General features: G+C 45.2%; 1 long non-coding RNA gene across 9 annotated transcripts; it reads left to right on the top strand.

The window, feature by feature from the left end:
• The first annotated feature begins 1951 nt into the window (after positions 1–1951).
• Positions 1952–5529, top strand: LOC119317938. Of its 9 annotated transcripts, none has more exons than XR_005153853.1 (5): positions 1952–2292; positions 2379–3156; positions 3826–3886; positions 4535–4572; positions 4837–5529. It is a non-coding gene; the product is annotated as an uncharacterized LOC119317938 (long non-coding RNA). The 9 variants fall into 9 exon arrangements; XR_005153852.1 differs by having other exon boundaries at positions 1952–2332; positions 2414–3156; XR_005153854.1 differs by having other exon boundaries at positions 1952–2332; positions 2393–3156.
• Positions 5530–7495: the final 1966 nt, after the last annotated feature.

The raw sequence follows: 7495 nt of genomic DNA, 5'->3' as shown, positions 1-7495 counted from the left end.
ATGGGTGGAGAGGGAATCCCAGTCCGCGGAGGAAATGGGTAAGGAACACTACCCTCTCATGGGGCCCGGGGGTGGGGATGAGTTGCCCCTCATCTGGGAGCCGGTGCGCGATGTCGTCGGGCAGGTATCCGGCTCTCCTCAGCTTCTTGATGTCTCCCTCCGTGACGGGGGAGACGATCCACCTGCCTCCCGCTCCGGACATGGTTGGAGAAGGTTGAGGTGGGAAGTGCGGACTTGGGCGCTAGAGCTCGAGTGTGCGAAAACGGATGAGCAAAGGAGGAAGAAGGCGTGGATGAAAAGGTGAATCCTTATCCCTTTATATGGACGGACGAAACTAAGCGTCCCCACTAGCCTGGTAAAACTCGCTTATCCCCCAAGCGCCGTAATCGATGGCGCGGTTGGGTTACCCACGCCCGTATTGATGAGAATCCCGTGATAAGGGGACACGATCTCTGCTTTGACAAGACGTGTCAAAAAACTTCCTCGCGTTATGTGCGGGGCTAGAAAGGAAACGATTCGAATAATCACCGGGCCATGACATAATGTCGTGTTGCCAAAACAAGTCAACAAATTGGATTTGTGGAAATATTATTCTCTCTACGGTGGTACGTGGAACTTATTTTGCAGTGTCGGACACTATTCTTATATTCAAATTCTTCCATGGTATATTCGGAGGAGGAACCCGCCTTGCAATGCCGAAGACAATACTGTGCACCGGACTCATCGTCATTGAAGCCTGGTTCAGGGGCTACTGTGGGAGTCCTGAATTAGGGGGTCTCCAGACAGCCGGACTATCTCCATTTGTCGGACTGTTAGACTATGAAGATACAAGATTGAAGACTTCGTCTCGTGTCCGGATGGGACTCTACTTGGCGTGGAAGGCAAGCTAGGCAATACGGATATGGATATCTCCTCCTTTGTAACCGACCTTGTGTAACCCTAACCCTCTCTGGTGTCTATATAACCGGAGGGTTTTAGTCCGTAGGACACAACAACTACAACATACAATCATACCATAGGCTAGCTTCTAGGGTTTAGCCTCTCTGATCTCGTGGTAGATCTACTCTTGTACTACCCATATCATCAATATTAATCAAGCAGGACGTATGGTTTTTACCTCCATCAAGAGGGCCCGAACCTGGGTAAAACATCGTGTCCCCTGACTCCTGTCACCATCCGCCTTAGACGCACAGTTCGGGACCCCCTACCCGAGATCCGCCGGTTTTGACACCGACAAGAATCATGAAATTAGTTCTTCATACGAGCAGGACTATGAATTGTGTCTTTGGGCAAGAAATGAAGCAATCAAAAGCGAGACAAACACCATTGTCCTACCCACATATCTGTTGGGGAACGTAGTAATAATTCAAACTTTTCCTACGTGTCACCAGGATCAATTTAGGAGATGCTAGCAAAGAGAGAGAGAGAGAGGGAGTGCATCTTCATACCCTTGAAGATTGCTAAGCGTAAGCGTTATATGAACATGGTTGATGGAGTCGTACTCGTGGCGATTCAAATCACGGAAGATCCGATCAAGCACCGAACGGACGGCGCCTTCGCGTTCAACACACGTATAGCCCGGGGACGTCTCCTCCTTCTTGATCCAGCAAGGAAGAGGAGAAGTCACTACACCACGGTACATTATTCCCTACCGATGTGTGTTGGGAAAGTTGTCAATTACCGACTGATCGTTGGTTGAGAAACCCCTCGTCGGACTGTTGGTTGGGAAACCTTTATACGCCGACCAACAGTTGGTCGGGAATGCATGCACAAATGCCATCGAGCGGTCGGTCGGCAATTCTTGTATACCCTTCGAACTATGGGTCGGTAAATAACACCGACCGACCGCCTGTGGCTAAATGGGCCAAGCGCGCAGACGAAAAAATTGAGCACCAAGTTTTGGCCTAGCCCGCGAACCTCGCTGCTCTTTCCTTCCCAGTACCCCTAATTCCCCACCACTAGCCGCCGCTCACGCCGCCCCCAACATCGCAACGCTCACTGCTCTCTCCGGTCGGCCGCTGCACCGCGCCGTCGTCCTCAAACCCTCCTGCCGCCCCCACAGCACCCATCCCCCCCGAGATCGAACCCTCTACACCACCAAGGTGCTCCATCCCCACCCCGTCACCAAGAACTCCGGCCTCTTCGTCATCCTGGGTGCCGGGCAGATCCCGGGGAAGACTATGTCGGCCGTGGAGAAGCACTTCCCACGCTATCTTGCTTACGTCGGCCCCACGTCGTCCTGCCTACCAGTGCCCCCCACGCGGCCCTGCTCCCCGCCGTTGCCCCCTCCAGGTTGCCGGCTGCGGAGATTTATGTCCGTGCGAACATCCCGGTGAGGCATCTCTCTCTCTCTCCTGACAACCAAATTCATCTCACAGATCGGAAACATCAGTGCCAGTGGGTTCTTCTTCAGAGACCATCCATTTGACGTTCTGCCCCGAGACCCGAGGACCTTCTTATGTGCGGATGTTAAAAGACATGCCTTCTTTGTACCATTCGCGATCTGAAGAGACCAAAGTGAGTTCAGAGTGTACGTATTTCTCAAATTAGTTCTTGAGTGGACTATTTGCGTCTATGCTCTTCAATCATTGCAAACCTATTTATGATATTCCCGTTGTGCTTCTGTTGGACAACTTCAGATTTGTGGGCAAAACTTTTTTCATAATCAGACATTTATATGTATAAATCTTATTCAATACAAATATCATTTGTCCTTGCCAACGGGCACCCAGAAAACATTATTTGTTTGAAGTAAAGTACACACATGTAGCATTTGAGAGGGGATACAAAATAGTTTTGTAAAATAAGCTGGCCATGATCTGAAATCTGATTCTGAACTCTGTCGTGTTTTCTACAGCACTAACGTGTTAATGTAGATGGAATTGGATTATGAAACCAGCCTTACCATGATAAAAGTACTGAACCTGACATCTACAACAATATATTCCTTGCATAATCTCTTGCTTTTCCTTGATGAGAAGCCTTATGTTCAACATGTATATTTCAGATTTTGTTTTTTCAGGTTATTTTTGTGTGGACAATGTATGATACAACCTGTATAATATTGTTGGTGAACATTTATGGCAGTGCCTGACAAAAGAAGGCAGCCAAACCTACTAACCAGCGGGATCCGAATGATGTGTGGATTTCCAAAAGGTATTTTCTTATACTATTAGACCATGTTTGATATTGATTTCATGAATTCCTGCTAAAACATCATTGTTTCCTGTGAAGTTCAATTCCTGTAGCACCTATTTTGTTTCCTGTGATCCACATGTTAGGCAAAGAAATGGTTCGATTCTGTAAAGTGTAGTCCTTGAAAACTAAATTAAATAGCTAGATAAGCACTGCCCATTAGTTTTCTCCCTCCTCCCCTCTCTACCTGCAGTGTACAGATTTCAACCCCCGGTGACGGAATCATGCACCACATCGGCCCAGCACGCAATTTTATGTAAAAAAAACTAGCACTACTTTGATTCATGGATTGATTTTTCTATGAGCGAGCAGTAGCGTTTCCTGCTTTCAGCATGTTGTCTATTCTACATATATCTATTTAACTTGTGTCAATCCTTTGTTTCAGACCTAAAATGTCTCCTCAAAATTAATAATTTGTGCCCTGTGAATCATTGCTGCTATTCTCTGTAGAAATGCCCAATTTGAAGCGGGATCACTAAGCATATTGATCACCATCTTAACATATTGGTGTCACATTTCAAGATTGATCTGTCATTGAATGCCATTTAGTGGACGTGTGTCAGCTTAAGAGTACAAATATATGAAGCATTTCTCCTCTTGTTATTGTACTTAGTTTTCCACCGATGACAGGAAGAAGAAGGCCATTCACAAGACCACGACCACTGATGGCAAGATCACGACCTTGAAAATGGTAGTAGTGAACACCATTCTTGGTATCGAAGAGGTCAACATTGTCAAGGATGACTTAGTTATCCAATTTCAGAATTCGAAATGTGAAATGTTGACATGTTATACCATTACTTCTATAGAATTGAGGATCCACTTACACATTTCTTCTAACATTGGTGATTCTTGATTTCTCCCAGTGCAAACATCCATCACAACACATGGGTAGTCACTGGAACACCACCGATGAAAAGTAACTCTTGCTTTAGAATCTTCATGGCTTAATTGTTTCGTCGAGTAGCCTTATTTTTCTGGAGCAACATAAATATCTTTAAGATATGTCAAACTGCTTTCGCAGGTAGTGATCTGAATTTTATTTGTACATCTACTTTTAAGTTTGATGGGTATGTAAATATTATTAATGTACATGGCATAATATGATATCCACTTGAACTCCTTGTCAATATTCAATATCAAAGTTGAATATGTCCGCCTTGCCCCAAACTCCACAGGCTTAGTCACTGCAATTTAACTTTATTTATATATGCAATAAAAGTAGTTGAAAACCAAATTGGTAAATTCTAGTTGTACCATATTTGTTCTTTGAGAGCTGTACTACATTCTTTGACTTGACATAACTGCAATTTCACCTTTGGCCCTTTATTTTTGATAGAGCTGCAAGATATTCTGGCAACACTTATCAACCAACTGGTAAGTCCCTTTACATTCTCACATTAGTCCAATGGTTGCCTATGTTTCCGTCAAAATATCGCCATACTTGAATTGGAAGACAGTAAAACATTTGAACCAAACTAGTGCCTCTATACCATGCCTCAATAGGAAATTCCTTTTCGACAGGGCCTGATAACATGGATAGCTTGTGAAGCTATATAGCGATGTACCTCTTCTGGTTGTTGATTATTAAAATTTTATTGTTTGACACTCATCTCCACCCAATTAACTTTCAATGACCAGGAGCTAGTCATCCATGGTGGCAACGGCATCGGTAAGATCTCACCTTGCTTTTTTACTTGGATTTATAGCCTGGGTTTGTTGGTGAAGTAATGATCGAAGGAGATATTAAATTGTTGTCTGTGATAGCAAATGGCTTGCCTACAACAGAGGACTTTGAGCATGTCACTGATTTGGAAATATTGAAGGTTCCACCTATCCCCATGGATAAATTCATTTATCTTTTTATTGGGTTAATCTCTACAGCAAATAATTTTAAACATAGAATAGTGGTTCGTAGAACTGGGGTATCATGCGTGGGTAGTGACTACCTTATTGAAGATCCTTCTTCCTGTTTTGATTGCATTTTCGTTCACTATGTACTTGGTTACACCTTGTCACAAGATAGCACTCTTCAAAATTTTGTCAAAACTCTTCTTGTGTTCTGTTTATTCTAGAATTACAGCTCCCCACTTCGTGGTCAATACTTATGTGCCTCTTTTGCTGCCTTTGATAATAGCATAAAAATGAGGTGGTGAACGAGGAGCTCTCGAATGAAGCACAGACATATGGAGACATCGAGTTGCTGTTGTTTGTTGATTGTTATAACAAGTGGTACATAAATTCGTATGTATCTTTTTATGGCACAGGGAAACTCTTTGCGTGATGTAAACTTAAATAAACTAATGATGGAAACTTACTACTACTGGCGTTTTGGATGGCCATGTGTACTATTATCATTTATCATGTTGATGTTGGGGAATGTAGCAGAATTTTAAAATTTTCTACGCATCACCAAGATCAATCTATGGAGTCATCTAGCAACGAGGGAGAGGGGAGTGCATTTACATACCCTTGTAGATCATGCGCGGAAGCGTTCAAGAGAACGGGGTTGATGGAGTCGTACTCGTCGTGATCCAAATCATTGATGACCTAGTGCCGAATGGACGGCAACTTCGCGTTCAACATACGTACGGTTGGGAAAACGTCTCCTCCAACTTGATCCAGCAAGGGGAAAGGAGAGGTTGATGAAGATCCAGCAGCACGACGGCGTGGTGGTGGTGGAAGCAACGGTGATCTCGGCAGGGTTCACCAAGCTCAGGGAGACGGAGGAGTGTCACGAGAGGGAGAGGGAGACGCCACGGGCTAGGGTGTGGCTGCCCTCCCTCCCCCCACTATTTATAGGACCCCTAGGGGGCGCCCTAGGAGATGCCATCTCCAAGGGGGGCGGCGGCCAAGGGGGTGGAGTGCCCCCCAAGCCAAGTGGGGCCCATGGGGGCGCACCAGCCCATCTGGGGCTGGTTACCCTCACACTTCAGACCATGGGCCCCTCCGGGATAGGTGGCCCCACCCGGTAGACCCCCGAGACCCTTCCGGTGGTCCCGGTACAATACCGATTACCCCGAAAATCTTCCCGATGGCCGAAACTTGACTTCCTATATATAAATCTTCACCTCCGGATCATTTCAGAACTCCTCGTGACGTCCGGGATCTCATCCGGGACTCCAAACAACTTTCGGGTTACCGTATACTAATATCTCAACAACCCTAGCATCATCGAACCTTAAGTGTGTAGACCCTACGGGTTCGGGAGACACGCAGACATGACCGAGACGACTCTCCGGTCAATAACCAACAGCGGGATCTGGATACCCATGTTGGCTCCCACATGCTCCTCGATTATCTCATCGGATGAAACACGATGTAGAGGATTCAATCAATCCCGTATACAATTCCCTTTGTCAATCGGTACGTTACTTGCCCAAGACTCGATAATCGGTATCCCAATACCTTGTTCAATCTCGTTACCAGCAAGTCACTTTACTCGTACCATAATGCATGATCCCGTGATCAACCACTTGGTCACATTGAGCTCATTATGATGATGCATTACCGAGTGGGCCCAGATATACCTCTCTGTCATACGGAGTGACAAATCCCAGTCTCGATTCGTGCCAACCCAACAGACACTTTCGAAGATACCTGTAGTGTACCTTTATAGTCACCCAGTTACGTTGTGACGTTTAGCACACCCAAAGCACTCCCATGGTATCCGGGAGTTGCACAATCTCATGGTCTAAGGAAATGATACTTGACATTCGGAAAAGCTATAGCAAACGAACTACACGATCTTTGAGCTATGCTTAGGATTGGGTCTTGTCCATCACATCATTCTCCTAATGATGTGATTCCGTTATCAATGACATCCAATGTCCATAGTCAGGAAACCATGACTATCTTTTGATCAACGAGCTAGTCAACTAGAGGCTCACTAGGGACGTGTTGTGGTCTATGTATTCACACATGTATTACGATTTCCGGATAACACAGTTATAGCATGAACAATAGACAATTATCATGAACAAAGAAATATAATAATAACCATTTTATTATTGCCTCTAGGGCATATTTCCAACAGTCTCCCACTTGCACTAGAGTCAATAGTATAGTTACATTGTGATGAATCGAACACCCATGCAGTTCTGGTGTTGATCATATTTTGCTCTAGGGAGAGGTTTAGTTAACGGATCTGCCACATTCAGGTCCGTATGTACTTTACAAATATCTATGTCTCCATTTTGAACACTTTCACGAATGGAGTTGAAGCGACGCTTGATATGCCTGGTCTTTCTGTGAAACCTGGGCTCCTTGGCAAGGGCAATAGCTCCAGTGTTGTCACAGA

The sequence above is a fragment of the Triticum dicoccoides genome, chromosome 6A, assembly GCF_002162155.2.
Source record: "Triticum dicoccoides isolate Atlit2015 ecotype Zavitan chromosome 6A, WEW_v2.0, whole genome shotgun sequence".
Taxonomy (NCBI): Eukaryota; Viridiplantae; Streptophyta; class Magnoliopsida; order Poales; family Poaceae; genus Triticum; species Triticum dicoccoides.
Note: the sequence above shows the minus strand (reverse complement) of the source record. Positions and strands in the feature narration are given on the sequence as shown.